The 13,059-nt window shown below is 36.8% G+C and overlaps 1 protein-coding gene across 7 annotated transcripts in view; it reads left to right on the top strand.

Annotated features, from left to right (window-relative positions):
* The window catches only part of NAALADL2 (N-acetylated alpha-linked acidic dipeptidase like 2), a 517,712-nt gene that overhangs the window by 354,305 nt on the left and 150,348 nt on the right, over positions 1-13,059 (top strand). The gene's annotated exons all lie outside the window — the stretch shown is intronic.

Genomic DNA, 13,059 nt, shown 5'->3' with positions numbered 1-13,059 from the left:
ATTATTATAATCTTATTTTCTGCAGAATTTTAATACCTATATTTGGCAATAATCTCCATTATATTTGTGGAATTGTTGTTCTTAAGGATTTACTTGAAAAAATAATCCCAAGTAACATTTTTCAAAAATATGTGTAGGAATTTGTTTATCACTGATTTACAATTTAAAACATGACCTTAAATATAATATTCTGAAATGATGCTGCTACTCTACCCTTCTTTAACAAGAACATTTTTTTTTAAGTATTGCCTCATTTTCTTTTTTGTTTCAAATTTTCTTTGCTTCTGATCTTCCTAACTCAAATTGTCCTTGAATTTCAGGGGGTTTAGCCTAAACATTAACTAGCTCCACAGCTCTGTTATTTCAACAACATGATTTATTTTGCATACTCATCTCGGGTAACACAAGCTCAGTTGTGTAAGTTACATCAGTGAGGATGCAAAGCTTCTTACAAGACGTGGTTCAGGAATCACTTAGAGCCAAGGAATCCATTTGGAGTTTTGGATGAATACTCATATACAATGTTCTCTTGAGGGCAAAATAAAATCCTGTTCTCATGGGTGTTTGTAATAGCCTTCTGAAGCTGAATACAACAGTTACAGTAGTCAGCATGAATATAATAAAAGATTGCAAATATATAAGCAAGTTATTAAGTACATTAAATACCAGTGTTTATATCTCTGAGGAGCGCTGCAAATAGATTATAGTTTATTTGTCTCTCCTCTGTAATCCAAGATATGAACCAATACATGTTACAAGGATTTCCTTAGAATCAGAATTTTAGGGTTTTCAGAGCATAGCTCTTTCTCCACTCTGTACTATAAACAGGATTAATTAAGGATCTTGAGAAGACCTATATCTTCATTCTAGAAAACTGTCATTTCAACTTGACTTGCCAGGATATTCTTTTTCTTCAGTAATTGTAATCAAATTATTATTGGTACATGACCAAATATATCTACTATATCTGATCTTGCAGGTGAAAGATTAATAAAGTAAAGATGAGCTCAGAACTTGGAACACTTTCGTTGCAATCTGGCTTTTTAAAAACACTGATTCTTCTTCTCTGTATTTAAGTATACTTCTCTTTGAATTGGGTGCAAGCCCTTTAGAACAAGATGTAACCAGATAGAGATTTTTGTTTAACTGCTCATATGCCTTTGATACATATAGTCAGAATTTAACTTGAAAATGAGCATCACTGCATTTCCAATGGCACACTCCACTAAAATGAAGTTAAATGGTATTAATATACTTTGAATTAATAGACATGCATTATTAGCAGATTTATCTTATTTTAGAAATTTTGACGTTAAGATCATACTAGTAAAATTAACACTGCAACTTCCATATTATTTTGATGTTACAATTAGCCCTGCTAAAACAGAAGATAAGTATTAATTTTGTTTCATTTTCAGACAATGTTAGAGGCTTTCTTGTTTTTAAACTGTTTTATTGAATTATCGTGTAATGCCTAAAAAAAGTTACAACAATGTTATAGCGCTATCAGGGATGCTTATTACAGCGTAATAGGAGACTATTAGTTGGGCCCGAATATTTACCAATGAATTGTTTTTCAGGGAAAGAAAACAACAAACCAGCACTAGTTTGTATCTGACTCCCCAGTTATCTCAAATTCCCGAAGCATTATGTTTTTAGATACAGAGTGGTTTTTTAAATTCAGGTATTTTTATGTGCATGGTCTAAATTATGAGTTAGAAATTGTATTGGTACTTCAGATGAATAAAATAAGTGCTTTTGACTGCAATGCTTTGCATCATCTTGGGGAGACACTTGATCCAGACAGCTGTGTCCCCAATAGCTTAAGGATTAATAGACCAGAGTATACCATTATCAGTGTATCCCTTTCTCTACCTATTCCATGTTCTGTATATGGAGTTAGGGTCTGCCATCACTGATTAGCAAACATTCCAAATCACTACTTGCTTGCTTTATCTCAAATTCAGAAGAGGTAACGCACCCATTTGAGGCTTCAGGGTTGCTGTTCTGCATGCAGCTCAGCACACCAGATGGCTGTGCTGCCATTCAGAGGGACCTCAATAACCTAGAGGAATGGACTGCCAGAAATCTCCTGAAGTTCAACAAAGGGAAATGCAACATCCTGCATGGGGGAAGAATAAGCCCACGCACCAGTACCCAGGGGGGCACGACTGGCTAGAATGCAGCTAGACAGAAAAGGACCTGCGGGTCCTGGTGGACAACAAGTTGAGCATGAGCCAGCAATGTGCCCTGGCACCAAAGGGGGCCAACAGCATCTTGGGCTGCATTAGGAAGAGCATTGCCAGGAGGTCGAGGGAGCTGAGTCTTCGCCTCTGCTCAGCACTGGTGAAATGACACCTGGAGTGCTGGGTCCAGTTCTGGCCTCCCCTATACAGGAAAGACTTGGACATCATGGAGCAAGCACAGCAAAGGGCCATGAAGATGACTAAGGGGTTGGAGTGTCTGACATCTGAGGAGAAGCTGAGAGACATGGCATTGTTTATTCTTGAGCAGAGAAGGCTTGTGGGGACCTTATCAATGTGTGTAAATACTTGATGGGAGTGTGGAAGAAGATGGAGCCAGTTTCTTCTCCAGTGGTATTCAGGGAATGAAGGAGGGGCAACAGGCACAAACTGAAATACAGGAAATTCCCCTTCAGCGTAAGGAAAGCTGTTTTATGGTGAGGGTGGTCAAGCACTGGAAGAGTTTGCCCAGAGAGGTTGTGGCGTGTGCTTGGAGATGCTCAAAACCCAACTGGACAATGTCCTGGGCAACCTGCTCTAGGTGACTCTGCTTTGAGCAGGCGGCTTGTCCTTCAGCAATCTCCACAGGTCCCTTCCAAGCTCAGCTGTTCTGTAGTTCTGACATTATCCAGGCTGTTTGTTTAGAGGCCATGAACAGCCTTCATATAATACCTGGACAATGCCCTCTGCTTATGTTTCAGTCTTCTCTGGTAATTTTATATGAGACTATTATCTTTTCCAATTGGGATTCTTTTCATAACTTTTGCAGATGATGGCATATTTGCAGTTCAGAGTTCCAATATGGAAACTTGCTAATTTCTCTGAGGAGAAGCTTAACAGATGGCAGTCAAAAGAGAAAGTAAGGGGATTGTCTTACTTTTTTTTTTTTTTTCCGAGTGAAATGCTAACTAAGTATGTACAGTTACAAGCGAAGAACTTCAGAAATGTTTTGCTGATAAGAAAACAAATGTGGCAAGGGGGAGCTACAGAGCTATGCAGAATGAGAAGAGAAAGCAATCTGGGCCATCCTGATTTTACATTGATTAACATAGTATACAGACAAAAAGGAGCAAAAAAAAAAACCCAATTGTGTACCTTAGTACCAGAATGCAACACGCATAGAATTGTTACTTTAAATCAGAGTATTCATACAAAATAAAAGTAAATATCTCATACACCACTCCAGAAATGTTCCAGAATATCAACTGAAGGCTAATAATTTTTTGAGTTCTTAGTCAACAGAGCATATGTAAACCAGCATTTTTAATATATGGACAGAAAGTGAAGACATCCTGTTGGTTTGCTTCAACCCTTGCATGAAGGAACCAGAAATATATGCAGAAGGCTGATTCAATGTGTGTGCTGTGATTCAGTATTTAAAGTAGTCCTTGGGCTGAGAAGAGGATTCTTGTTGCTTTTGATTCCGATTACATAGTTGTGTGTATGCAGGCATCTGTCCATTAGGATCTGAACCGTGATTAACATCTCATTTCTGACTGGTCTTAACTATTGCACGGTTATGATAGATTTACCAGTTAGTTCTTTATAAACCAAACCCTAACACAGTAACTATTTTTTTTTTCCCCCCTGTGTGAGGATTGTATTACCAGGATCTGATTTTTCAGATTTAAGGTTATGTGGTGCTCCCTTGCGAATCAAAATACAAGCTGTGTTTTTTAAAAATAAGAACCCTAGAGGAAATGGAAACTAGAAAGTTGTTGGGTTTTTTTTTTTAAAGCTGTAAGTAGCTTTTGAATTTATGTGCATATTTAAGTGTCATTCTGTGCCAGGCAACACTTTGCATCCTAGAGGACAAGAGTATCCTCTGTAATTGTGGTTTTACAATACAAGGCTTTGGGAGGAATTGGAGGAATTCCTGCCATCCCATCTACCTCCTTGTTCCAGCTTAGCTCCTACTCTACTGATCTGTTAAGAGCACTGTGTGATATGGGTTGGGGAACTGATCTAGCTTTAAAAAGCTTCAAGAAAGTTTGTGGATCTAGTTCATAGGATGGCCACTGAAACGATTGTGCTGGCACAATTAATGGCACTGCAGTGTGGGGAGAGGGAATAAGTAACAAGCTGTGGGAAAAGGGGGAGACTTCAAACTCTTGGATGACCCCATATGTCATCAAACTGAAGCCAAAATGTGACTTTCCATGATTTCAAACAAGTATGGAAGAATAAATCAGAGATATATATTATTGTAAGAAAAACATAGTGTACCACAGATAACGTACGCAATTTTATTTCATGTTCTCCACCAAATATATACAGATGGCACGTGATTCTGAGTCATTGCAGTGTTCACTACGTGCTATAAACAAAATAATTGGTATCCTAAACCTGTCACTTTCAGTGTTTTCTTTGAGATTTTCTATTTCCCTTCCATTCCTTGTAGAGTGTTATAGGGTTTTTATTATTTTTAATAACAATAAATTTCATTCTTGTGGGTGAACAGGACTCCATGCTTGGTCATAACCAGAACAATGATGGCATATGTAACCTGATGTATATTCTGGTTGCTGCAAACATAATTCACCTAAAGCAAGACAGCTATTTTGCTATTTGTAGTCTTAATCATCACTGAAGGGAAGGAAATCTGTATCAGTGTCTCATTTCCATGTTTGTTGTTTGTTTTGTCTATAGTGGCCATCACTGGGGTAGAAAACCAAGGTTTATTTCATGACGGAACAAGCTCTAAGACCAGCCCATTAACTCTTGAATGTACCAGAAGTTGCTTATTTCTTGAACTGGTTAACAGAAAATGTAATTCATACCAGAGGTGCTTTGTGCCTTATCTGCCAGTGTGACTTAATGGTCCCACTATTGAGTAGATACCCATGCTTGGTGGCTACCTGGACCCTTTTTGTAGGAGGGAGAGAAGTCTTTGGTTCTGCTGGGCAAACATAAAGTAAACTGACCGATACCAGTTATTCCCTATTCTCACCCTTGCATCTCCTTCAAGAAGCATGGGAGAGCTAGTAACCAACCAATTACTATAACTAGCCATAAACCAGAGAAAAGCTGCTTCCCCACTCAGAATACGAGAGCTGCTGCATTATCATCATTGCTGGTTTTCTCACTGTGGGCTGCTACCAGAGAGGAAAAGGAAACCAGTATCAGAAACTGCGTAAGGTCTGACTGGAATATGACACTGCAGATTGGAAAAGGCAGTTATAAAGTCTGGGTATTATAACTTTATTTTTTAAAAGAAACATCATTTACTTACCTTGGAGGTAAAAAGCATTATGGAAGCAAATGTAAAGTGCTTATGTTCAAGACTAAATGTGTGTCTGTGAACTGTATTATAAACTATGAGGTATGGAGTAGGTTTCTTGTCACTTACGTTATTAGATAATTTGATGCAGAAAATATTAAATATCAATATTTAAGAAATATTAATTTTCAGAAAATTAATTAATTTTTTAGAAAATTTTAAAGAGAATTTTTAAGAATCTTTCAGAAAATATTAAAGAGAATTATCTAACCTCGCAGTAACAGAATGTGGGATCCAATGATGTTTTCTGTGTCCATTTTGACAGAACAGGCCAAATTCATCCGTAGCACAACCACAGTCAAGGGGGTAAACTTGAGCTAGGTCTGTACTTGACCCACAGTAGATAGGCAGATGGGACAGACCCAAGTAGCTCTCAAACACAGACCAAAGTATATTTTTTCAATGAAACTGGTAACAAATTCCATAATGTGTTTGACACTTGAATTCAAAATGTTCTATAATATTTCAGTTTTGAAAGCCACCTCTGTCAAGCTTAGTACAGCAGTTTGATTTGTGTTCCCTCATGCACACACACATACATACATGCTTCCCTCCAGATTGCAGTTCAAGAACATCGTATAGTTAATAGTCTGGGAAATATATTTTCTGGGAGCAGCAAATAGGTGCATTTCAAACATAAGACTTGCAGATATAGGATTCATGAAGCAGTTTTACTCTAAGAGAAAGATTAAAAAAAACCAGTCCCAAGTATATGTCTGAAACTTAATATTTTGGGTTATGCAGTAATTCTGAGCATCAGAACAATCACTTCAAGCAGTTTTGCTGAATTCCATTTGATTAATACTTCTGCATGTTTTAGGAAAATACAAAATATCAGTTGACAATAAATTTGTTGTAGAATTATTTTATCATGTAATGTTTGAATCACTAATTTGGTGCAAAGATTTAAAGTTTAAGTAAGACTTGCAGTGTTTATTTTTGCAGTCCTTAGTGATACTTAGTATCCAATTTAAGACTTGGATAACATGGCTGCAGCATTTTGTGGTCAGTTTTTTAGGTGGCTAATGTTTCTGAGTGTTTCCAATGTTTTAGCACTGATTATTTCCCCCCCACACCTATACGGTGTGAAGTACCTGTGTTTTTAAATTTAATGAAGGTAGAAGATGCTAAGCAGATGTTTTGGTATCAAGAATACCTCAAATAAGATCCAAAATTAAATAGCAAAGTTTTGAAGATGTTGGTTTGAATTCAGAATGCATGCGAAGAACAAATGGTGCAGAAACTGAAATTTATGATTATAGGTTTTTTTGAATAAGCTTATTTTAAAAGTATTGAGGGCTATTTATTTTTTCTCTTGTAACCCATACAACTTCTGTCAACCCTTTAGAATATCTACCATCACTGTCAAAAGGATGGATAGTAGTTTGTATGTCACATGGCCCAAACTGCTGTCTGTTAGAGGAGAGTTTCTTTCAGTTCAGTGGCGAGATGAGCATTTGGTCACACAGGAAGACTGAGAATTACCCTGTCCTTTCTCCCCTGTTACATTCCATTGTTACTAGGACATGAGAATATCTTTTGGCTATTTGTAACATGTGGAAGAATTACTCTTTCCTTTTCATGACTTAGTGGATGAACAATTGTACAATAAGTAAAAAGGAAAAATGTTTCTTCCATGTCAGTCTGTGTAGAAGTGTTATATAATTTTGCTCTATTTTGGCCAGTTCTGTGTCATTTTAATAATTAGCCACTATAACAAGCTAAGTGGAAAGGGGGATTCAAAATGCTGAGAGTATTGTGAAAAATTTTTTGGTTTGGGATATTTTTTTTTTATTCTTGACATTTTATTAAATATCTTTAGAAGGGAACAGGGGGATTAATGAGATGTTTTTGCATCAGTGTGTCAAAGCAGTTTTGCTTTTACAAAATAAATGTGTTGCTTTTTATTCCATTTATCTTAAAAAGAAACAACACTGACAGTATTTTTAAAGTACATTAAGTAGGCATTAAGAGTGATTTGCACTAAGAGACAGGGGAGTGGCATTTTTTTCTCTTTCATATTGATTAAGCACATTTCCTCAGGAGGGAGGGAGAAACATGACAGCAGGTTCCAGAAGTCTATTTTTTTCTCATATCAGCTACAGAATTTCTAGTTTTATTTTAAGGACAACAGAAATCTGTTTAAGGAGACAGTCCTGGTTTATATATACCCAGATTTGCATGCACTCCACTGATAAAATGTGATGTAAACAGAATACAGTGAATATATTTTATAAGCAAAACAATATTTCTGTAGTGTTAATGTATTTTTGTATGTATCAATGAATGTATGGTCTTGTTAACTCTTGGGAGTTTATCACAGGTGGTGTGATATCTTTGTGTTTGTTCTAAACTCTTTTCATTAACTCTTGACTTTTAAAAAGTGTTTTTAAAGAAGTCTCTTTATCCATCACCAAAGCAAAGAAAGATTTGAAAATGTTTTTCAGATACTTTCTGAGTACTCCCAGTAACTTGTTTTCCTTCTAGGTGATCTGCACTGCCTCCAAGTTCTGTATTTTCTGTAAATGTCCATAAACCTTTTAGAGGCACGGCTGTCTTTCTCACCCATATGTCAAATCAGTACATAGTTCTAAGCATCCCTCTCCATTTGTGAATCATGCATCCTGAAATGCAAGCTGCCACAATGCTGTCGTAATTGGCAAAACAGTTCATCATTTCATGCTTCATTGCCTGTAAAGCTGCTTTGAAAGTCCTTAGTTGGGGCCGCTGTTAAAATCCCTGGTTGCAGAATTTCAAAGCTCTTTTTTTTTACAAAAGAGAAGCAATCGTTTTTCTCTTCCTCCATATTACTACCAGTGGCTAGTGAAGCAAAGTACTTCAAAATTGACATATGTTCCACCCTGTAATTCTAGTGGATAATTCACAGAGAACTGAATAAAGACGTAGCAGGAGAGTGCTTGTTACCACTTCTACTCCATGGGCATCTGCTTCAGGTTCTGCTCTTCTCTTGAATAACATTTTTCTATACCAGTTATTTTTCTTATCCTTGCTGATATTTTTAGCTTATACTTCTCAAGATACTCTATAAGTCTGAAGTTATGGTTTTCTCCCTTCCATTAATAAAATCCATTCTAACTTCCATTTTAAGCACCGTAGGGCAATCAGCACTATTTTCTTTGCTTTAGAGAGATGGAGGAAGAGCTCTCCATTTACTTCATATGCAGATAAACATGTACCTCACTTTCAGCGTCCAAACACTGATCAGATACGGGGCTTTCCCAGAATTTCCTGTTCATAAGTGCTTGGAGAACAGCATCAGTTTTTCTGGATCAACATTCTCACTGTATCCATTTATAGCAAGAAGTGACAGCCAGAATCAGTTTATTTTTCTTCCCATGTTCAAAGAGATAATTTAGGACAGAAAAAAATGTGAGTGACTTTGTGAGGTGTAGCAGATGGGTACATTTTATATCAGAGGTTAGACAGGATCTGTATTCTAAGTATCTGCTTGAAACAAATCCTGCAATTTCATACGAGTATGACTATACTCATACTAATAGTGCCATTGAAAAGTATATAGGAAGTCAATAAGAATTGTCTTAGGAAAAGGTGTTACTTTGTGGAACTATTCATTGGAAGAACAATGTGCAAAAAAAGCAGCAACAAAACAACCTCAAATCTTGATGTATAATGCACCAATGTGACAGTGCAAGCCTTGTCTAGCAGTATTAATTGATAGTGTGAAGGCTTAACTGAAGACTGCTTTTTGAGTAAGAAGAGTCATGTCTGTCTTAAAAATGCTGCTCATGAACAGTATTGTAAGAAGCTGTAGCTGAAGTTGTAACAAAATAGCTGCTGCATGGCAGAATTATTACAAGTAACAACAGTGATGTGGTTTCAGTACCCAGAGCCACCAATCAGCTGCTGGAGCCTCCCTGTAGTAGGCACTGCACAGTCCCTGACAGTCTGGCATGCGGTCAGAGGTAAGTCAGGAAAACCACAGATAAACTGATTTTGTAGGGAAGTATAAAGAAATCATTGTGACTAGCTTCATGGGAACCAATGGAAGCCTAACAGCTATTGAATGTATCAGCAAAACTGGGGGGGAAGCTGCATACAAGATCAAGGCACAAATGATATAAATGTCTATGATGTGTCAGTTTATACATCTTTGGTTTTGTCATGGTTAATACAAGATCAAGTGTTGACAAAGGGCAGTGCAGAAGATACGCTGGGAATGAGTAAATGGAAGAATACCTCTTTCACAGAAAGGCATTGAACTAACTGTTCACTTCAGGCAATTGAATGACAGAACGATCTTATTTGACCAAATGCACTTTATTCCATCTTTTATGCTCTAATTTATTCTCATGGTGTGCTGTGAAGTCCTGCTTGGAGTGTCTATTCTCAGCATAAAACTGTTTGTCAAATTTCTATTAAGCTTAAGGTGAAAAATTAATGAGCCATTCACTTCAGATATTTCAAAACTAATACTGCTCTATTATTAATGCAGCAGAAAGTCAAAGATGTGAGTATGTACAATTATGGTTCACTGTTCAGTCAGACTCTACTTTTTTTCTGTATTTTGGGGGGGGACATCATTAAAACAGTGTTTCAGGTCATAGAAGGAATTATTTTAATGAATTTTATCAGTAAACTTTTTAGACAGTTTTATTTAACTTTTTGTTTTATCAGATCTTGGCAGAGGGTGACTTTAATAAACAGATAACAATGAAATACAATATTCTGTCCAATCTTTCTCTGAATCTGGAATTTAAATAAAAAATAACAGAAAGTTGATTCTTATAGCACAAACTTTTTAGAGAATAAATAAAAGCCTAATTGCATAATACTGAAGAAGCTGTGGGTAAAGCAATATTCTTTTGACTAGAGAAGTATGACATTGTGGCTAACTCTCTTCTGTTTCATGTGCTCTGATTTTTCAGCCTTGACAAAAGTCATTGAAACGATGGTTAAACTGTACTTTAACCCAGAATTGAGTGGCATATGGTACACAAGTATTACTGTTAAATTCTCCTAGTAAAAACTTTTCAGAAATCTCAGAATATGTTACTAATACCAGTAAGTTAAGTGATAGAACACTATGAAGCGGTAGGTTACAAGTGCATACCCCAGACTAAGCAGTATGGAAACTGGTGCTCAAGGTTTGTGCTTGCATTGAAAAAGAAAACACAAAACACAGTCACTGCAAAAGTAGAAATGTAGTGCTCACTTTCTATGCAGAAACTTTCTCAAGATTGCCTCTTTTTGTGCTCCTAAAATTAACTTAATAATTGATTAGCATATTTTTCTTCTTGCATTCCAGTATGTTCTCTAGAGTCTTTCTCAAATTAGTAGCGGTTTTAGGCCTGGCACGGTTAGACTGTTAGACTTGCATGGAGGAAGGAGTTCTGTTTCTTGGAAGATTTTCATGCTATAAAACTACATGACATTACAAACAAAATCTCAAATTTAAATTATTCTCAAAGCGTTTGTTGCGCTCACAGATCCTGAAAGCACTATGTGCTCCAAGGAGTCTGGCATCCATCGGGGAAAGAGCAAGCAAGAATCTTGCAAAGTTCTTTCGATACATTGGTTTCTTTGTGATGTTGCACTGCATTGTTTTGCATTTGGTACAGCACCAAGCCTATGAGTATTTAAAAAGTGAATGATTGTGCTTTAACTAGTAGCCCTGGAAATCTACAGATTTTTCAGTGTATGCTGTTTTACTGGGGAGATTGGTCTTGAATCTTTCACTTTTGAACCCTGATCGTGATGCAGATAGCTTTCCTCAGTCTCCTAAACAAGGTAGTCTCATGGCAACTAATAAATGACTGGCAGAAGGAAAGGATCTCTTACTTTTTTTTTTCTTAAAGCATTTTTTAATATTAATTCCAATACTGCCTTTTTGTAATTAGTTCAGGAAGTTTGGTTACTAGAGAATCGTATAGAAATCAGGCCTGGAAAAGATGTCAAGAGGTCATCTAATCTAGCACCTTCCCTCAGGGAGGGGATCAGCCATGTGTACGTCATTCCTAGCAGATATTCATTTAATCTTTTCTTTAAAAAGATTTCCGTTGTAGAGATTTTATCACCTGCCTAGGCAAGTCTTTAAGAATTCCCCCTATTAGAAATTTTTTCTTCCAGATAACTTAAATATCCTGTTCTAGATTTTAAATCTTTTTTCTTTTTTTTTTTTATTTTTGTCCCATACTTCAAACTCCATCTTATATTGTGAAATGATTCATTTTTAAACATGGGAGGTTTTCTCCTGTAAGTTGTTCTCGAAAGCGTATCTTTCACAGTTTATTCAGGTGTGAAGCTCAAGTTGTGGGTGAATGGAGAAAGGAGAGATGCTTTTCATCTGCAACGTTTTGAGCTTCATTGCTCCTGTAATACAGTCTGCAGATTGACAAACTATAGACAGAAAGCAGTGTTTTTTTATATTGTGGTTCAGTAACAACGCTCCCATTAGAAATTTTATAGAAATTTATTAGAACGTGTGCTCCTGATTTCCGATAGCTTCTTTCCTTTGTGATTGTAGTCACACAGTATGTGAAGAATGCCTTCTGGTTGTAAAGAATTTCATGTCAACAGAAAATGTGGTATTTGTTTCATAGAGGTCTCAGAGAGAGGCCTTGTATTCTGAATCTCTAGTTGGCAGTTTGGAAATGATTCGGTATGGGCAGGTATATTGGAAGGCTTTCAGAGTTTTGCAGGTTGTTCTAGCGCTGTTTTCTGCCCAGTGCTATGAACCTCTCCTTTTCTGTGGTGGGCTTGTCATCTGCAAGAGCATTCTTGCTTTCCATGGGAAGAGCTGATGCCTTTATTAGGCCAGCTAAAATAGTTGAGAAAAACAGATGAGCATTTTGTCCTGAAGTGCTTCAGAGCGTTTCCATGTACAGAGTTTGCCTTTTTTTTCCAGTTCTGTCAGTTGGTCTCCCAAAATATCTCATTATCTCATCAGAAACCTTCCCATGCTTAAATGTGGGACAGTCATGTGTATGGAAACTCACGTTTTTTCAGTTAAAGGGAGATTTTAAAATATGCATGAATCTGCTGACATTGTGAGGTTTGTGCTGTGGCTTCTTAAGATCTTAAAGCAGTAAATGAAGTATTCTGGTGCTTTCTGATCTGTACCTTCCTCCACTTGATATGTCTGTCTGGTTAGTACACTCTTATTCCAGACCTCCTTCAGCTGAGCCTTCAACCTCCCATCACAGAAACACCCCAGCATTTATAAGATAAATTATAGTCACCTTAGCTGCATTGAACCCACTTTGAGTCAATGAGAAGATTAGATTGTATTCTTTAAAAGATGGTGTATATTACATTTTCAGGCTTTTTGGTATATGCAAGGAAGCACATCTCATCAAGTTGCCAGTATATCATCAATGTGCATCCTCTGTGGTGTGGTTCTTGTCAAAGTTCTCACAAAACCTTGTTTGTGTGATAGCTTGCCCCTTAAACAGTTTTAGTGCTAAGTAGCACAACTTCCATAGAATTTAAACATTTTGGCATCCCTAGCAAAACAAACAGCCTTATGAGTAGTAGCGTCGTTCAGTGCAGACACTT

Source organism: Ciconia boyciana, chromosome 7 (assembly GCF_034638445.1).
Source record: "Ciconia boyciana chromosome 7, ASM3463844v1, whole genome shotgun sequence".
Lineage (NCBI taxonomy): Eukaryota > Metazoa > Chordata > Aves > Ciconiiformes > Ciconiidae > Ciconia > Ciconia boyciana.
This window is presented reverse-complemented; position numbering and strand designations above follow the sequence as displayed.